Below are 21,677 nucleotides of genomic sequence, written 5' to 3'. Positions count from 1 at the left end.
ATTCGGGAGCCAAAAAATTCATTAAACTACCGATTATTACCAGTTTGTATCCAGGAAGATATGGCCAACAATATTCGGCCGATGACCATCAAATATTTCTCCCGAATACTGTCGATGTTCCTGAGAAATGAAGAACACGACTACATTCGGAAGTAAATAAGCATGAATATCGCCCGAATCTGAATAAATAACCGAAAACCCTTGAATTTTTTTTTTCTCGATTCGTCGAATTAAAGCGAAATAAACCCCAAAAATGATAAATTCTTACCTAATTGGGGCCATTTGAAGTTGACGAAGTGTTTGAGTCTCGGAATCGCCACCACCGACTACATTGCCGGGTACTTCTTCTTCGCGTTCTTCTTCATTTGCAGCAAGAATTTCTTTATTTCTTGCTAAAATTCCAATGTTTGGATCGATACCCCGAGCAACATTTTTGGTTCTAGGTCCGTGAGTTTCATTTCTCTTATCCATTGTTTTATAATCGAATCGACGATGTTTTGATTTTACGATTCGCGGCGATGTTTCGGTTGAACGAGGAAATTTTTTTTCTTCCACAATCGGAAGATAATATGAAACTGGAAGAAGAAGAGTTGAAATAAGTAGAATTGTTTTTGATTTGGTTTTTATACAGTTTTACCAGAAGGGCATTTATGTAACTTCAATATCATATAGGGTACCCCTTAACTAGAGTCTTTGGCTGGGTATAAATTGATGGCCCCTAAATCCTTTGGGGTGGCCCCTAAAAACGCCAGGTATCTTTTAGAGACCGAGGTAGTAGTTAGCTATAGAGTGTTTTCCAAAACTTGCTAATTTCACATTTAAAAGGTGAAGAAAGCAGAAACCGCGTTCTCTCATTTAGTGGACGACTAGATTACGCAATCGTTAACATGGTGATAATTATGGTTACGTTTGGTATCCTGATGAATGTGACAGACTATTTGCATGCAAAAGAGACGTTAAAAGAGGACTCTCAATCCAGCAAAAAAGAGATGGTTTTCTTGAAACACATACTCTGGAATGGCCGCATTACTGTTACGTTGCAACTGCGCCAATAAGCATCTTTTACCTCTTTAGATATACAGAAGTCTAGAAATGTCCCCATAACCTCGTTATGGTTTACATGAACTAACAGCGGCATTACATGTGCTCCCAACGCAGGTGATATCTTCCCATGTTCAGCACCGAGTTTTTTTTCTTTCTTTTTTTTCCAAAAAAGAGGAAAATCACCTCACACGATGGATTGATATAAATGATTTAGATGATTCTGAGTGATTTGAGTATCATTTGCAGTTACAAGATTAATACAATTCCTGATGTAAAGTTGGTGGAGGATTGCCGCTAATTCCTCGATTTTCCAAGTATTTTGGATGGCATTTCTATTACAGAAGGTAGCAACATCGGCTGCCTTACCATAACGATACTATATCTGAAATTATATAAATACATGGTTCAATTTCAAAGTTTTCACTAATACTATATCTATTTTGTTTTGCTTTTGCGTATCTTTCTATCAGCAGCTGCAGAGTTGGGCTTAAGTCAATTTAGAAGAGTACACGTTTTGAAATATCGTTTTTCCTTTTTTTTCTTTTACTCGATCAAAATAATTTTATGAATCTGCACAAAAAGTACACTATTCTTTGTATAAGGGCAATCCGCAACCAATAGGAGCTGTAACAAAATCTAAAATAAGACTCAACAAGGTTTTCCATAATCGGAGGTATACTAGATGACCGCTTGGTGTGGGAGGCCGACGACAGAAACAAACTTAATACATGAAAACAATAATGAAGACTAAGATGGATATATTGAACAAACATTAAATTCTACAAAAAAAAAACAACATTTAGGTAGTTGCCTTTGATAGCTGAGCTCTCTCAGTCGCTCTTCTTTCTTGCGTCTTATTGGAAGGCCATGACAAGCACTAATTCTTGCAATTCTCTCAAAATTGAACATGGGACTAAATGCAAGGTCTCTCAGTTTTCTTGTCCTAGATAAATGCGATAATCTCAAACCGAAATTCTCTCGGTCCTATATCTACCACGACCTGATCAAGTGTCAATCCCTGGCTTTTGTGAACCGTGTTTGCCCAACAAAAAAATAATGGGTAACTGAGTTCGCTTGCATGTCACTCTTGATTCAGATATCCAATTTGTTGTTTGCGACGTGATTGGAATCGCATTTGATCCTGGATATAACTGTTTGACCCGTATGCCTATTGAAGTCCACCATAACAACAATATGCATGTTAGTAGGTGACTTCTCCCCATTTTCGAACACAATATCCACAACCACTCCCCTTGAGCCATTAACCAAACCGTGACTTGTTGATAAGTTTTTGCTAAGCATCACTCTTGATCCCCTTAACAACAACAGAACGTCTTGTAACCCTTTAGCTTCATCAGAGTTTGCACCCTTTAACTGGAGTCGCAGGCTGCTTGAGATGTTCATGGTTATACTTGGATGCATCAGACTTGATGGGAAACAGACGAAGCGCATGCTTGAACTTGTTTTGTTCCTCGATTGTCAACACTTAATAGTCTCTACTCTTAAATAATTCCCAATCTGTAAAAGTAAACTTGCCACTACTGAGTCGTAGTAGAGCATCTCTAAAAGTCGACTCTTCATTTCTTGATTGTCTGGATACTTCTTCTAGTCCGACACATCGATCAAACAAAGAATAAGATACAAATCCATAGAGTTGGAGTGTACTTTTCCCGCCTTGAACATACAATGGAGTGTCAAAAACAGGTGACAATTGTCGCATATCACCCACAATCACAACATAAACATTTTCAAAGGCTCGTCGTTAGCAAAAGTATTTCTACATTGAAGATCAATATTTGCAAACATCTTTCTACCAATTATGCCGTATTCGTCAATCAAAATAAGTTTGGTATATTTAAAATCTTTTTGCATGCATCCACATTGTATATGGTCCAAACTTTTGTATGATTGGTCTTTATCCACCGATATAGCAAGTTCATGGTGGATGGTTGCACCACCGATATTAAAAGCAGTTACACCAATTGGTGCCATGATCCTAACAGATTTAATGTTTTGAAACAATTCTTTTGTTGAATAGACAATAACGTTGATAAGAGTCGACTTGCATGTACCGGCTCCTCCACTAATAATCAAACGTATGGTTGAACCTGTTCTTGAAAAAATGGGGGTACAACAACCTTACCTAATATTTTGCTTAGCAATATGTATGGACTAACTCCAATATACTTTTAAGAGAATCAACTTGACAGTCAGACTCAATCTTAATAAAAAGTATATCAAAGAGTTATATCTCAATTTCTCGATTCAATCCTTACTCAAACAAATAAAAACCTGCGAGCCTGATTGAATGCGAGAAATAAATTGAACGGTACCAAAGACCAATGTTCAAGGATCAATCAATTTCAATCAACAACCAAAGGTTAGATTTACCAATTGATCGATTCAATGCACAAACTGTGATGTTTCAATTATATAACGAAATATAATGTAGAAAAGAAATAACACAGACACCCAAAGTTTTGTTAACGAGGAAACCTCAAATGCAGAAAAACCCCGGGACATAGTCCAGATTGAACACACACTGTATTAAGCCGCTATAGACACTAGCCTACTACAAACTAACTTCGGCCTGGATGTCATGTACCAAGTGTTTTTAAGATTAGTGGGATTTGGTAGCTGTCTCAGGCCTTTGTTTTTGTAAAAGCCCATATGTGGGTATTTCTTTCTTTATGCTTTCTACTTTAGGGTATTAGGCTGGTTGTTTGCACCCAACGTCTTAATTAGTCTAGGAACTAGTTTATCTTCTAGGATTGGCTGTGTGTAGAATTCATTCAACCAATAATTGAAATTTATTGAGGCTCATCCTTGTCTGAGGAAGAGTAGGCACTGAAGAAGGTTAATTTGAATTCAGTACATGACAATTGGTATCAACCTGTTACGATCCTGATTACTGGAGTTATGACTGGAGGCGGAGATAAACCTACAACGGTGAAGGAGGTTGTTGTTGTTCAACAAGCTCAAGCAGATCTATTACAGACCTTTGAGGATACGGTTAAGAACCTGTCTACTGAAGTTCGTTCTCTTTCTACAGATACGAGTTCTGTTAAGGAATCGTTGGCTACTATTGCTCTATTTTGTCAACAACATGGTGGTCCTATACTTAATCATGGAGCTACATCAGATGGAGCATCTCACTCTCAGGATAATGATTTGATTCATAAGTCTGGTAAATTCTATAAACACCCTAGGATTGATTTTCCTATATTTGATGGTACTAATCCTAGAGGCTGGCTTCGTAAATGTGATAGATATTTTCAGCTTAATTCAGTAGAGGATATTAATAAAGTAGATCTAGCTTCTATTCATTTTGATGGTAAAGCAGATTCATGGTTTTTAGATTATCAAGAGGGTAAAATTCTTATCGATTGGCTTCAGTTTGCTTTGGATATTTGTTGTCGTTTTGAAGATGTTGCTTATGATAATTATGTGGGAAGTTTCAATAAATTGTCGCAACTCACTACAGTTAAAGAATATTATAAACGTTATGAGTCATTAAAGGCTTAATGAAGGCTCGCAACCCATCTCTTTTGTATTCGTATTTCACAGTGAGTTTTATTAGTGGTCTCAAGGAGGAAATTCGTAACCCAGTGCAAATGTTTAAACCCTCCTCAAATACTGATGCTTTCTACCTTGCTAGAACGCAACATGCTTCTGTAGATTTTCAGACCAAACGCTTTCACACTTTTGCTAAACCATTTCAACCTTCACCTACTACTTTCTCTACTACACCCTCACCTTATAAGACTTCTTTACCTAAACTTACTAATATTCCAAAGCCCTCTTTCTCTAATACTAAACCATTTGTTACTCATCCTAGTACACCTACTAAAGCTACTCCCTATATTCCTCCTATTAAACGTTTAACACCTTCTCAGATGAAAACTAGAAGGGATCAAGGACTATGTTATAATTGTGATGAGTTCTACAAACCAGGGCATTTTTGTAAAACACAACAATTGTTCATGTTGGTGGCATAAGAAGCTTCCTCTCCTTCTTCTGTGGAGGAACTAGAAGAAGACCCTACACCTCCCACTTCTCCTATAGAATCTTCTATGGAGATATCTCTTCATGCTGTGACAGGGTTAGTTACTCAAAACACCATAAGGGTACCATGCATTTTACAATCTGAGGATATTTTGGTATTGATAGACACTGGTAGTACTCATAGTTTTGTGGATTCTCAACTAGCTGAAAAATTACAGTTACCCATTATCCCTACATGCCCTATGTTAGTCATTGTTGCTAATGGTGATACTACAATCAGCAAGGGAATGTGTTCTGAATTGGTTTGGAGTATGCATGGTTATCAATTCTGTGGTGATTTAAGAATTCTTCCATTAGGAGGTTGTCACATGGTGTTGGGAGTTGATTGGTTGAAACAGCTGGGTGATGTTATGTTCAACTTAGCTGATCTCAAGATTTCCTTTCTCCATCAAGGACATCAGATTACTCTTCAAGGTACTTCTTCCATTCCTTCATGCAATTTAATTAGTGGTAGTTCTTTTGTGAAGTTTATTAAAGCCAACACTCCTGCTATTATTGGCCAATTTTTTTCCATTTCCACTACCTCTTTAGAGCCAATTCCATCTGAGATCACTACCCTTTTAGACTCTTTTTCAGATGTCTTTGATATGCCAACATCATTACCACCTCCTTGAGCATTGGACCACAAAATTCCCTTAAAGCCAAACTCCAAACCTATTTCTCAGAGACCATATATGTGCCCTTATATCCAAAAAGAAGTGGTAGAAAAGTTGGTTCAAGACATGCTCAAACCGGTCTAATCCAAGAGATCCATAGCCCATTTGCCTCACCCATTTTGCTCATTAAGAAAAAAGATGGTTCTTGGAGATTCTGTGTAGACTATAGGAAGTTAAATAAAATTACAGTTAAGGACAAGTTTCATATTCCCTTGATTGAGGAGTTACTGGATGAATTGAATGGAGCAATCAATTTTACAAAAATTGATCTTACATCTGGGTATCATTGATAAGTGCTTTATTTACATGTTTCGATTGTCAATTCCATACTTGTTTTAGCTATATTTCTTGCATATTACCTTGTATTATTTTTGTTTTCTAGTTTTTATCTTTTATCAGGTGAATCATCCGAAAAGAAGTGGAAATATCTACAAAAGTGAAGTTTACATGTGGAGCAATTGCGAGTGAAAACAACGTTAGCAAGTGGACCTTGATCTAAGAGTCTAACTACTAATTCACAAAGCTTAAAGCGTTCGGTTGGGTTACACCTTGAGTGATCTACTACTTGGTGGCTCAGTTGGATAGAATCTGGTAGTCGAGAACTTCCGTATCCAGTGAAAGAAAGAGTTTTGGGGATAGCACTGATCTAGCTGTTATTCTACGGTTGGTGATGAATGATTCTAACCAAAGATAGATAAGTATACTAACTCAGTTATCGCTTGGTAACGGTGAAGGATTCCCTAATCATCTCTTTTCTTTTTCTTATTTTCTTTTTATTTACTTTAATCCATAATCCAACCCCCCTTTGTCTTTTACTTTATTTTGCTGATTCAAATAACCTATCAATTACACAGCTCTCTGTGGGAACGATCCTTACTATCGCTATATTACTAATTAATTAGTGAGAAAAATATTAATTAATTTGTTGTGGTTACGACACGCATCAATCATGAAATCAGAATGGATTTATCTGATATTTTTAAAACTGCCTTTAGAACCCATCAAGGTCATTATGAGTTTAGAGTAATGCCATTTGTCCTTACCAATGCACCAGCTACATTTCAGTCACTCATGAATACCATCTTTAAACCTTACTTAAGAAAGTTCATCTTAGTTTTCTTTGATGACATTTTGGTTTATAGTAAATCTGTCGAAGAACATGTATTACACCTATCACAAATCTTGTCATTATTAAGGGAACATTCCTTGTTTGACAACAAGAAGAAATGTTGCTTTGCTCAACCTCAATTAGATTATTTGGGCCATCTGATTACTTCACAAGGTGTTGCTGCTGACCCTGACAAAATTGCAGCCATGCAAACTTGGCCACAACCATCTTAATTTGAAGCAGTTAAGGGTTTTTTTTGGGTTTAACTGGTTACTATAGAAGGTTTGCAAAGGGTATGGGGTTACAAGCAAGCCACTCACAGACATGTTGAAGAAAGATTCTTTTGTGTGGTATGCTATGGCCTTACAGGCTGTTACTGCCTTGAAACAAGCAATGATTTCTGCTCCAATTCTGGCTCTGCCAAATTTCTCTCAGCCATTTACACTTGAAACAGATGATTGTTCTACAGGGATGGGAGCAGTTTTGATGCAAAATGGGAGGCCGATTGCCTTTTACAGCAAAGCCTTAGGGCCTAGAGCATTAGCTCTTTCCATTTATGAGAAGGAATTACTAGCCATTGTCATGGCAGTACAAAAATTGAAGCATTATTTATATCACAGTCAGTTCATTATTCACACAGACCATCAAAGTTTAAAGTATCTGATGGAGCAGGGGCTTACTACTGTTCTTCAACAAAAAAGGTTGATGAAATTAATGGGATTAGATTATATTATCAAGTACAAGAAGGGTATGGAAAACAAAGTGGCAGATGCCTTATCTAGGATTACTCATTCCACTTATGCTTGTCAAACTATGGCAGTTTCTCAACCACAATGGTTCCAAGACATTATTTCAAGCTATATTGAGGATCCTCTTGCTCAACAATTAATTTCTGAGCTGCTCATTGCTCCCACCAACGAGCTGTACTCCCTCATAGATGGCATTCTCAGATTCAAATCTAGACTCTATGTTGACTCTCATCTGAATATCAGACAATCCATCATTTATTTTGTTCATGCTTCAGCTGTTGGAGGGCATCCTGGCATGATATGATGGGCACATATAATAGAGCCAAAGCTTACTTCTATTGGCCTCATATGAAGGAAGATATTTTCCAATTTGTTGCTTCCTGTGATATCTTCCAATGCAACAAGACCAATCATTCTTCTTTTGCTGGAATCTTGCAACCTCTTCCAATTCCAGATAGAGCATGACAGCACATCTCTATGGATTTTATAGAAGGCTTACCAATGTCTTACAAGAAGACTGTCATTCTGGTGGTAGTGGACATGTTAACTAAATATAGTCACTTCATTGCATTGAGTCATCCTTTTACTGCCATCTCTGTAGCTAAGGAGTTTATGAACCACATTTTCAAACTTCATGGCCTTCCCAGCTCTATTATATCTGACAGAGACAAGGTATTTATTAGCTCCTTGGCAACATCTTTTTAAATCATTGGGCACACAACTACACCTCAGTACTTCTAGTCAAACTGAGAGGACAAATGCTTGCTTAGAACAATATTTGAGGTGCATGACTGGTGTTACTCCTAAACAATGGGTTCATTGGATGGCTCTTGTTGAATGGTGGTTCAATACCAATTACCACACCAGCCTTAAAATGACTCCATTTCAGGATTTATATGGATACACTCCTCCACATATGGCTTTTCCAGTACAAGCTACTACATCTGTTGCAGCTGTGCAGGAGTATCTTCAAGAAAGAGATCACATGTTGCAGTTACTCAAAGAAGATCTGATCCAATCTCAACACATAATTAAGCATTTTTCTGATATTAAAAGAACTGACAGATCTTTTGTTGTAGGACTTTTTTTTTCTTGAAGTTACAGCCTTACAGACAATCATCTGTGGCACTCAGAACTAATATGAATCTCCAAATCAATCTCACATTCATCCAAGGTACAATTGCGCTCTTTACGTCTCTGATACCAACAGGATACTACGCACTTGATTCCCTTAGATGATCTCACTCACAACTAAGAGTTGCTACTGTTAGAGCACTTCTCGGTTGAACTCCATGCATTGCTATCTCAAGCATGTTTTTCAATGTTAGTGATCAAAACTATAAGTCTTGAATTCTAGCCTATTTATATATGTCTCGGACTAGGACGTAGATTGTGTAGTTGAGCTTAGTTTTCACGGCGTTCATCATTTGAAGACGAAGAACTACTAAAGGGAGCTTGTGGAACTTCATCAACAAAAGGTGTGTGGAGACTGAAACTCATCTATCATTTGGAAAGTCTATTTCTACTCTATCTCCTATATTGAGACATAAGTCGTATTACGATATAGTTTTCTATATACACATTTGAGATTTCGAGCTGAGATTATCTCGCTTATATATTTCTCGAAATATGTGTTGGAAAGCTTTCGCTTCGACCAAGTTCATCTTATATCATGTGAAAATTTTCGAGTAACATCTTACATGGTTTGTGTGATACAATCATTTCGTGTTGTCTTGGAATGTTTCGTTATGATTATTTCAATAACTTGAAAATTTCTTTGATGCTAATAGTATGTAAAAAACGACTATATTCATCCTCTAAGAAAGTTTCAATGATTTAAATAAGAGTTTTGAACACTTAAACATTATTGGATATGTCATGTTGTGCACTCTTGCACATATGTAATCCATGTCCGGGAACCATAGTATGCACATCCGTTTGCGTACCTGTTGGTCTGAGAAATCCGGGAACCTAAGTATGCGTACCCATTTTCGTACTGGCGTACAGGTTCATGTCCGAAAATTTCTGCTGGGACTGAAATTTCGCGGTGCCGTTTGCGCACTGGCGAAACTCAATCTTAGTCCGGGTATCTCAAGTATGCGTACCCGTTTGCGTACTTGAAGGTTAAAGTTCTACAATCGGTTATGAACATGAACATAAACATTTATATAATAAGGAATGCAATCTTTGCAAACTGTGGCTATAATTCTCATGATTGATTCGAGTGAATCAAACTGATTTTGCTTCAATTGTGTTCTTATATAATTCTATGAGAATATAACAATTGAACAACTCTTTAACTAGTTTCATTTGAGTCATTTGAACTAGTTATGGTTAAGATGAATAAGGATGATATGAGAGTAATCATATGGCTAACGTCCGTTAACTATTTGTGAACCAACATGGTGTACACGTTTGGGTACGGTTACATAAACCTAAATGAGGGTACATTTCATTTGTGTATAGCAACCTAAGTTCGATCTAACGGTTGAAAGATATTAGCTTGGTTGAATCAGGTTTTTTATTTCACGGTGAATATTGAATGCTTTGTTACCAAGGTAACTTGGATTGCAAACCCTGATTTGAAAACTATATAAAGGAGAACTCTAGCAACTGGGAAAAATAATCCCCACACCTCCTTTGTGTTACTAGTTGCATAAACTAGAGTCGGTTCTCCTTTAATCTTAGGTTTCTATCGAGACCCTTTAGGTTAACGACTTCAAGGACTTCATTGGGATTGTGAAGCCATACACAACTATTTTCTTCGTAGTTGCGTGTTCTGATCTTGCCCGATTCTATCGTATTGAGTACAATTGAAATAATTGACTCGAGATTAATTTCTCCGATAGGCAAGATAAAAGTAATCACAAACATCTTCGTCTAATCGTTTGTGATTCCACAATATCTTGTTTCGCTAGTCGATTAAGATTATTGTGAGATGATTGATAATACTAGGTTGTTTTTCGGGAATATAAGTCCGGTTTATCAATTGGTTCATGTTCACCTTGATTTATCAAAAGACGGAACAAAATCTCTTGGGTATTTTTGTGGGAGACAGATTTATTCAATCTATAGATTTTTCTGTGTGAGACAGATTTGTTTATCAAGTCTTCGACTTTGGGTCGTAGCAACTCTTGGTTGTGGGTGATATCAACTAAGGGAATCAAGTGCATAGTATCCTGCTGGGATCAGAGACATGAGGAACGCAACTGTACCTTGAATCAGTGTGAGATTGATTAGGGTTCAACTACAGTCCAGTCCAAAGTTAATTGGTGGTGGGATTGAGTTTGTAGAGGCTTAATACAGTGTGGTGTTCAAACTGGACTAGGTACCGGGGTTTTTCTGCATTTGCGTTTCCTCGTTAACAAAATTCTGGTGTCTGTGTGATTTCTTTTCCGCATTACATTTTGTTTATAATTGAAATATCACAGGTTGTGCGTTAAGATCAATCAATTAGAATATCCAACCTTTGGTTGTTGATTTACATTGATTGACACTTGAACATTGGTCTTTGGTACCGTTCAAGTTACTCCTCTTATATTGAATCGGGCTCGCAGATTTGTATTTGCTGATTGCGGATTGAATTAAGAGTTAGAGATATTAAACTATTTGATATACTTTTCTCTAGATTGATTCCGACTGTCTAGTTGATTCTCTAGAAAGTATATTGGAGTAAGTCCTCTCAGATTTCCAAATGAATTGTTGGGTGTGGTTGTTAGACCCCGGCATTCTCATCTACGACCCAAAGTCGAAGACTTTAATAAACAAATCTGTATCACACGGAAATGTCTACAAGAATAGATAAATCTGTCTCACACAGAAATACCTACGAGTTTTGTTTCGTCTTTTGATAAATCAAGGTGAACATGAACCAATTGATATACCAGACTTATAAACCCGAAGAACAGCCTAGAAATATCAATCACCTCACAATAATCTTAATCAACTAGCGAAATAGATGAGACGAATATGTTTGTGACTATTTTTTTATCTTGCCTATCAGAGAAATTAATCTCAAGACAATCTTACGATTGCACTCAATCACGATAGAAACAACAAGATCAGATCACGCAACTACAAAGAAAACAGTTGGGTCTGGCTTCACAATCCCAGTGAAGTCTTCAAGTCGTTAACCTACAGGGTCTCGGTAGAAACCTAAGGTTAAAGGAGAACCGACTCTAGATTATACAACTACTATCACACACGAGGTGTGGGGATTAGGTTTCCCAATTGCTAGAGTTCTCCTTTATATAGTCTCCAAATTAGGGTTTTCAATCTAAGTTACCTTGGTAACAAAGTATTCAATATTCAATGTTATATGAAAACCTGATTAGATTCAAGCTAATATCTTTCCACCGTTAGATCGAACTTAGCTTGTTATACACAAATGAAATGCACGTTCATTTAGGTTTGTGTAACCATACCTAAACGTGTACACCTAGTCGGTTCAACAGTAGTTAACCTATGGTTAGCCATATGAGCACTTTCATTATCAACTTTATTCATCTTCACCATAACTAGTTCAAATGACTCAAAATAACTAGTTAGAGAGTTGCTCAATTGCTTAGATCTCATAGAAGTATATAAGACACAATCGATGCAAAAACGATTCTGATTCACTCGAATCGATTCATGAACATTATAGCCACGGTTTGCAAAGATTGCATTCCTTAGTTTATATATGTCTTAGTTCACGAATAAACTGTTTTTAGAAAATAACCCACCCAAGTATGCATACCGGTACGCATACTTAAGTACCCAGATTGAGTTTGTTTTCAGTTCACAAACTCCAGCAGAAATTCACGTGATGTGAACTTCCGACAGTACGCATACGGGTACGTGGACTTAGCTTCCGGATATCCTGAACCAGTAAAGTACGCATACTTTAGTTCAAGGATTTTGGACTTACACAAGTATGAGTTCACATACAATGTTTATATCCATTCAAGGTTAATTATATATTCTAAACTCTCACTTCAATCATTGAAACATTCTTAGAGGATGTTAAATAGAGGTTATTCACACACTATTTTTCATCAAAGCGATTTTCAAGATATTGAAATAATCAACATGACTTTCGTCACTTGTAAAGATGAACTTGGCCAAAGCGAAAGCTTACCAACACATATTTCGAGAAATAGATAAGCGAGAAACTCGGCTCGAAATAGCAAATGTGTATAATCGAAGTCCATATAGCAATACGAATTTTGTCTCAAGATAGGAGATAGAGTAGATAGACTTTTGAGTGATAAACAAGTTCAAGTCTCTACATACCTTTTTGTGGATGAAGATCCACCAGTTCCTTGAGTTTCTCCACATACCCTCTTGGTGAATGCCTAAAACACTCTCTACATTAGTGGTTCTTCTCACAATTGAACAACACCGACATTATTGATTCCTAAGTTATTTATACATGCTAGGATCAGGCCAAAACTCTGTGCAACCGCTTGCACCTGCATGGAACATCCATGTGTCCCATAAGTGGTTTCCATAACCGCCAACTTCATCTGCCACCTTTTGTGTTGTCACGCCAACTGGTGCCACACCTGTTCTTGGTGGTTATGAACATTCTCCATGACTTCCTTTTGTAGATGGTGGATTTTCAACAAAGGCTAAAATCGTAAACCCATAATTGTACATACTCCTGATCCAGCAATCAGATGAATATCGAGGCTCATGTCTCTTATCGAAAGCGTGAAAGCTCATGCCACAAAGATCTCTTACTGAGAATACTGTCTCTCAGAGTATATATAGATGTGTAGTCTCTCAGCTGAGGCAACGGCATATCTTATGAATACTTAGAAATTTCAGTAATTATTTATATATAGAATCGAAAGATTGGACGGCTCCTAGACAGCTTGCCTGCTAGTATAGATCAATAACGTCTTCAGGATGTAACAATTGTTTTCCGTGACTATATAAAAGAAGTATGACGCTTGAACAAGCTCATATCACTTAATTCATGAATAATTAATGCTCCTAGACGATCGTACTAGTATAGAGCCATCGATTAATTATACATAAATCATTAGATTTATTAACTGAATCCCTTGAAAATATTCTATATTTTCCATAATATTTCATTACTTCAATTAATGGTTTTTCCCAGTAGAATTCCATGGGTTAGTAATAAATATTCAACGCACGGGCATCTGAGCCACTATCGAGTAAGTCCCGACCAAAATGGTGCAAGTGTACTTAGCAATAATGCACTAACGAGCATCTGAATGCACGAACGAGCATTCCAAAACATGAAGGAACGATGAACCTATGCAAAATAGGAAGAAAATGATAAGTAATAAAATATTAGCCAAGACGCTAGGGGACCGGGCCCACCAACCGGCCAGTCACGCCGTGACCAGTCCCACGCCCAATTATATGTTTTATCATACTTTTATTATTTTCCTCAATCTCATGAAAATCCCTTCATTTGAACAAATATCCTTCGTTTTAAGGAAACTCCTCAGTTTCATGGTGTTTCCTTCGCATCAAGGAAATAATATAAATTTGGAAAAGGTGTCGTGGGACCGTTTATACTAGCCGGCCGGCTATGCCCTATTCATGGCCGGTCCCACACCTCAGGATTTCTCATTATTTTATTATTATTTCCCTCATCTCATGAAAGCTCATTAATTTCATGATATTTCCTTCAACATGAAAAATAATATAAAATTAGGGAAACTCGTGGGACCGGGCTCTAGCCGGCCGGTCATGCCCTAGCCGGTCCCACACGCCCCTTATTTTATTATTATTTTTTTTATGTTTCCTTCATCCCATGAAATCCTTGATTTCATGATGTTTCCTTCAAATTATGAAAATTCCTTCAAATCATGAAATAATACATAAAATTAGGGAAAACTCACGGGACCGGCCTCAGCCGGCCGGACGACCATGCCCAAGCCGGTCCTACACGCCCTTATTTTATTATTATTAATATTATTTGTTTCCTTCATCTCATGGAAACTCCTTGATTTCAACAAAACTTTCTAGTTTCAACAAACTCCTTGATTTTATGATATTTCCATAAAATCATGAAAAAATATAATAAAATTAGGAATATACTATGGGACGGGCTCATTGGCCGGCCGGCCATGCCTTGGCCATAGCCGGTCCCACAATTCATGATTCCTTCATTTTATTATTATTTTCCTTCATCTCATGAAGTTTCCCCAGTTTCAGTAAAAAAATCCCTGATTTCTTCGTATTTTCCCAAATGATTGCTCAAACGCACATCAAAAAATATCAAAACCCTCAGGAATGAGACATGAACACTTTGGTGACGCGAGCATACTACCTTGACCGACCAAGGTTGTCTCTTTGGCTTGCAAGAGGACGGTCCCACATATTTTCATCATTTGACCTAATTTGTTCATATTAGGTTCAAACTCTTCCAAACAATTTGGAACTTCATAAAATGATCGTCAGTCGATCCCATGACCACCCAGGGACGGTTTCATGACCCCTTGGTCGGTCCCTCATCTCTTCATGATTAATTAGGTTTTATCACCTAAGTCTCAGACGAGCATTATTTTAATAAATGATTAAACCAGCATTTAATCATCCTTTCACCAACTGGTCTTCAAGAGACTTTGGTATTTTTTGCTCACTTGAGCATCTGGGCGCTACATCATCCCGTGTAGCCGGTACCTCCTTCACTCCGTGGTTAATTTTCAATAAACCATCAATTAATCATCAATTGATCGAATTAGGGTTTCGAATTCAAGGTTCATAATTCCATATTTGAACGCTAATAGTTTTACGACGATCTCATGATCGAAATTTTATTAATTATACTCGGTTCAGTTGCCAGTATCTTAAAATAATATTTTATTTGGTTATGCTACCAATAATTCATCAAACGAGCAACATTTTCTCAAATGATCAATATTTTCTTAGACTAAGGAATATTGGCTCAACTATCAATATTCAACGATCCATCGAATGAGCAATATTTGCTCCCCTTAACTATCAACATTTATTCGACAATTATACTTCTGTCTCAAAAGACTCGTCCAATTCATGAGTCTCAGAACATTTGTAAATCACGTTCGACTCAGCAATACAAGGACTCATCGTCCCATGAAGTCAGTAACTGACTAACTAAATACAAGCCTGCCTTGCAGATTCCACAATCACGAGACATCAATCGTGTTACATGGGGGGATATTAACTAGGGTTTTGGTCTGGCAGTCTACGGCATGTGTGTTCATACACATGATGAGAATGTGAGCAAGTGGTGCAATCAGTTGAAGGAGTTAACAAAGTAGTGGGTAGAAAATCAACCAAGTGTCCGCACGATGAGCAACTGGTTTTAACACGATTTCCATTTCCCCACTCTTTGACTCCAGCAACTGTCACACTTCATGGGATCAAGGTGTTTATAATTCTAGCAATATAAATAAGTCCCTGAATCGTGATTGAAGAAGGACAATCTTTTCGTCAAACAGACAACACAAGATTAACAACTCAACGTCTGAGCAATTTCTCTCAACATAGCTAATTCAATCAATCAGAGCTTATCTTATTTCTTTACGCAAAATACATAACACACCTACAATCTTCGATCAACATTGATCCCACACATCTCTCAGCTTTCCTCCTACAGATCGACCCATCCTCTCTTGTGACCGAGTTGACTCTGGAACGACCAATTTCTTGGTTTAGGCCGGAGTCCTACAGATTGATCTCTCGAACTTAAAGCACTCCCTTCTTGCAGTGCATCCGTGTGAGGTTAAACATTTCGCTCGGTTCAAGAAGTCTCCTCCGTACGGTCGTTTCTTAAATTCCGTAAAAACCAGCAAATCGTTTTTCCCCATCTACAGATGGGCGACCACAGTGGGAGATCATTCTCTCAGTTGCAATCTCAATTCTCACAAATATTTTCGGTCTTAGGTCTGGTTCAGTGACCAATTCGGGTTCAACGCCCGATTCCAATATTGCAAGCTCTAGTGGTAATGCCAATACCACTCCTCCGGGGCAACCTGCCACTAGTACTCCTCCGGCAGCCTGCCACCACTACTCCTCCAAATGCCCCGGTGATCACCCCTGCAAGTGACGGCACTGGCGCCATCAACAATCCACTCTTTGGCCGGTCTCCTGAAGAAATCAGAAAAAATCCACCTACCATTGGTGATCTCATGAAGGTGAAAGAGACTCTTGCCAAACATCAGACTGACATGGCTGCTACTCATAAGGAACTATGCAATTATCTCAAGACTCTTAAAAACAAAATGTCAGAGAAAACTCAAGAGAAATTAAAATCTAAAGAAACGTCTTCAGACGCTGATCCCAAGGTCACTCCGATCCATGTAGTAGATGATGAAGAAATCCCTAAGGCTGCAGAAAATCCACCAGCGAAAGAATCATCTAGTTTTATCACTCGTGAAGACCTGGAGCGTATTTTGGAAGATCGTGTAAAAGACAAGACATCTTCTGTCCACCGTCACCAACCTCCATACCCTGCTGCTATACAAATTATTCCTCTTCCAAAAGTTTACACCTCTCCAACATTTACCCTTTATGATGGAACAGGTAACGCTCGAGAACATGCCTCCCGATTCTTGGAAGCATTGGGTGAACATGAGCACAATCATGCTGTCTGACTGAAGGAATTTTCAAAATCTCCGAAAGGCAGCGCATATACCTGGTCCAACAACATAGCACCAGGAAGTATCAAAAGCTGGGGAGAAATGGTTAATGCTTTTTACAGAAAGTATTTCTTCGTTTCAGAGAAAACCACCCTCTCTGATCTCGGAAGGATGTTTCAAAGGAGCAACGAACATCCTAACGATTATGTGAAAAGATTCAGGGTTCAAGCTTTGGACTGCCATGATCCAAATGTCACAGAACAACAACTTGTGGACTTGTGCATCAACGAAATGATTCCAATCTATAGGGATTTACTGGAAAATCTCAGGTTCCAGACTTTCTCCGAACTTCATGAAGCGGCTAAGAGGTCGACAACTACTGCACCTGCTTTACTGGAGAGGGCTAAAGCTACAAAAACCGAAGAACCACGGGAGACTCGAGGTAGCAGACGTTTGATCAACAAACAATAAAATCTCCAACCTTCCACAAACGTTGTTGCAGAAGGAGGGAAACAGAAAGCCGAACCAGAACGCAAGCATACTTCCTCAAATCCTTCAAAGGCGCAACAGAAGGATAATGCACAAGCTCCTGCTCAACACGCGGAAGCTGATCCAGAGGCACCTGACTTCTCATTTCCTATTGAAGAGGTCATTGAATTACTAGATGCCTGGATTCAAGACGGCGCGATCAAGTTGCCATATGTCACGAAAGAACCAACTGAAGAGGCCATGGAAAATCCTCGTTACTATCGCTTTCATAGGTTCGTCAACCATCCCACAAGTGATTGCAGAACTTTGAAACGCATATTTAAGGAAAATATTGAATCATGAGAGCTTAACTTGGGGACTGAAGGAGTACACATAGATCCTCTCCCAATCAGAGCCTTCACTCTTTCTGAACCACCTGTCAAGGAAGCAGTTCAATCGTTAATTGAGCATGTTTGGGAATTGCTGTATTTATCACAAGCTCAAAGGGGAGACATGTTTGCTGCATTGGACTACATTGTGTCAGGAAAACGTTTATCGATCCAGGAGACGCCACATGAGCCTTTAGCAGCAACCGACAAAGAAATGTATGACTGAGGACTTCTCACCACAGTCCATATCAAGGGAAACGAATTCAAGCGAGCATTGATTGATGTCGGCACTGCTGTCAATGTTATCCCTCTAAAAACTCTCAGAGCCGCCGGTATCACACGACATCAAGCCATTCATGCTCCAACATCAGTTATGGATCATGAAGGAATGCCCAGAGAGGCTTATGGACACATTACTCTCAAGGTGAACATAAACTCAGCCTGGACAGAAACAAAGTTTTACATAATCCGAGAAGATCCAGGATATGATATGATCTTAGAACGTACGTGGATTCATGCTGGAAAGTTAGCACGAACGCCTTCGATTGCACACTTCTCCGTTGAAGAAACTTCTGATTCAGAAGAAGAAAAAGAAGATATTTCACCGTTCGAGTATCTGGAGGAGGTCAAAGCCCTGACAGGGCTAACACAAAAGCCTGAAGAAAATGTAAATGCTTTCATCAAAATATTTCGTACTCAGGCAAGTCTTATTCCTCCTCATGTGTCCATATCATCAGTTTTGAAATATGCTTATTTGGTCCGAGGGCTTCACTCCACCAACAACTTAGATATTGAAAAATGCTATGAATGAATAACCTCATCTCAACAATATTTCACCAAGTGGATGGATGCAGAACCTCTCCGAATCGAACACCTCACTAATACGGTCATTGCTGAAATAATGGATGAATTCGACAAACAGCATCCCAAATACTCTCCTTTGCACGAATTTCCGTATGTGCCGCAAGGTGGGAAGACTTCAACAACATGGAATTCCACTGCACGAAGAGTCCCAAACCAACATAAGATATTCAGAGCACGGTTGATCAAGTCTAACAAATTCCAGGAAGGAGATTTAGTTCTCAAAGCAACTAAGCGTAACTTTCATTCTGCAAAGAGCTCCAACTGGGAAGGACCTTTTATGATCTCTAAGTCTGTTGCTGGTGGATACTACAAATTAATCAACATGGATAGCAAGGAGACTGTGGCCGTAATACACGAGAATTGGCTCGAGGCCTTTGATGTTTAAGGTTTTGGATATTCGAGGTATTGGATGTTCAAGGAACGAACACCCCAAATATTTGGCGCTTAGAATTTTCTTTCATTGTATTTCAATTCCTCCAAAGTGCTTGCAATACTTGCATTCAGTAATTTGAATTCACCAATTTATCAAAATTCAGTTTACTTAAAGAAAATCTCTATCAAACCCAAAAAATCCTCAATCATCTACTTATCCAAAACTAATCAAAACCAGAAATAAAACCTCAGATCTCTCAGAAATTCAGAAGTTCAAGAGATTATGAAAAGAAATCAAAGAAAATCAGCAAAGAAAGACTTTTGCTCTTCTGCATCCTTCAAGACTTGTAAAGCCGCCTTCTCCATGTTCAACTCTTCAGTCAGCCTAGCAATATTGTCTTCCTTCTCCATCACAACATCATTTGTAAAGGGTATGTTCTTCTCACATGAGTCCTCGATAGCATTTATCTTCTTACGAAGCTACTTCACGTTGAAGCCAAGTCTCTCAGAATTTTCCAAGTTGAACTCCCAATCAAAGAGTACATCTGGAGTGACAGTATTTCTGGCCGGCCCTAGCGCATATGTCACTTAAAACACGCAAGATAACACTTACTTGCATTGTTAAAGAATAAGCACGCTTGGGATCTCTGGTAACGATGATGTGACCAAATTTCTTCCATATCTTCTTGTACAAGACGACATATCCAATGGGAACGCTGAATCCACCAACCAGTTCATGATATGGGAGTGATGCATCAAATAGAGGATCAAAAGCAATTCCTGCGCTCGGGTATTCATGCACTACTATACGATTCTCGATTACTGGAGCAACTTCCACGGTCATAGCAACAGTTTCTTCAGTTTCTTCTACTCGCGGTTCAGCTTCTTTCGTCACTGAAGCAATAATAATTGAAGTCTCGGTCTCTTCAAAAACATCAAAAACAACTCCCTCATGACTTTGAAGTGCAGATATGGTTGTTTATTCATCAATAACCTATGTGTTGCTCAGGCCATCATTATTAGCTCCTTCATTCTCAACTTCGGTATTTGACACCTAATACGAAGATTACATGAGATTAGGATCATCCAAGCATGAAACCAAAAGAAATCATAAACCACAGCGTACAAGTGGTCTAACATCATCAAAATACTTCATTATACATGCTAGATGTCAACAAATAACGTGAAAGTCACAAAAATACGTTTTACAACAAGCTCGCCTGAGAAGATTTTGCACTGCCCTGTACAAAACGATGAACTGGGAGCAAATGGTGAAGAATCAAGGGTTTAGTTAGATACCATTCTCTTCGTATGAGTCTTATATACAACCTACCAAAATTTCATAACAATTAGATGAACGAGCAAAAAGATGTGGTCAAAATATCCGACTACATGACAGCTGAAAATTTTCTGGAAGTCTCCTGGAAGTTTACTATTTCGCTGATTTCACCTCCTAAAAGTGCTCAAAACTCTAAAAGCTTCTGTTTAAAGCTTGGAAATTCCCTGGGCATAACGATACATAGGCAGATCGCAAAAATCCAACATTGTATGAAGATTCTACAGCATTTTTACTAAAGGGATGAGATCTGAAATTTCTGATGACGTATTTCGGCAAAACTTTTCGTATATTCACATGAATTCTCATTCACCCATTCATAAATCAGGAATTTTATGCTCTTATGGATTAAATGTAAGGTAAATATTTACTTGGGTGGTATCTGAAGCGTTCGAAGAACCTGAATTACCCGCATCAACACCAAGAGCACCGTCACTTTCATTCGGTTTTGAGCTCTGTGAATTTTCTTTATCGCCATTTTCTGAGGAGGAACGAACATCACCAGTACTCTCCATCTCCATGGCTACATCTTCCTGGACATATTCTCAACAATTAGCATTTTGTATACAGAGCATCATAATTGGATGTACGAAGAAATACTTACGACCTCTTCTTCACTCAAGCCAGAAATTGTTTGCCCAGCGGCAGAGAACTGAAGACCGTCAATATTTGATGGAGTAAAATTCTGTAGAAAATTAACAAACATTTCCTAATTACACGGATGAGAAGAAGTCATGGTGAAATAAATATCGACGACTCACCAAAGAGATCACTGGGGACTTTATGGTGTTAGGTAACATCTTATAATTCTTATTCCTGCATTCTCCACCATGAATAGTTGCTTCAGTTTCTGAGAGATCTACATCGATTTGAGGTCTTAAGTTACGACCATCCTGTGGAAAATTCTGATGCAACAATCAAAACGCAATTATCATAATTTCATGAATATTACACAAAGAATACTTACTTGTGAACATCCTGGAGATGTTTTCCGTTTATCACCACCAGGAAAATGCTTCAGTCTTGGTCGAGTAGCAAT

This window comes from Papaver somniferum, chromosome 9, assembly GCF_003573695.1.
Source record: "Papaver somniferum cultivar HN1 chromosome 9, ASM357369v1, whole genome shotgun sequence".
Lineage (NCBI taxonomy): Eukaryota > Viridiplantae > Streptophyta > Magnoliopsida > Ranunculales > Papaveraceae > Papaver > Papaver somniferum.
This window is presented reverse-complemented; position numbering follows the sequence as displayed.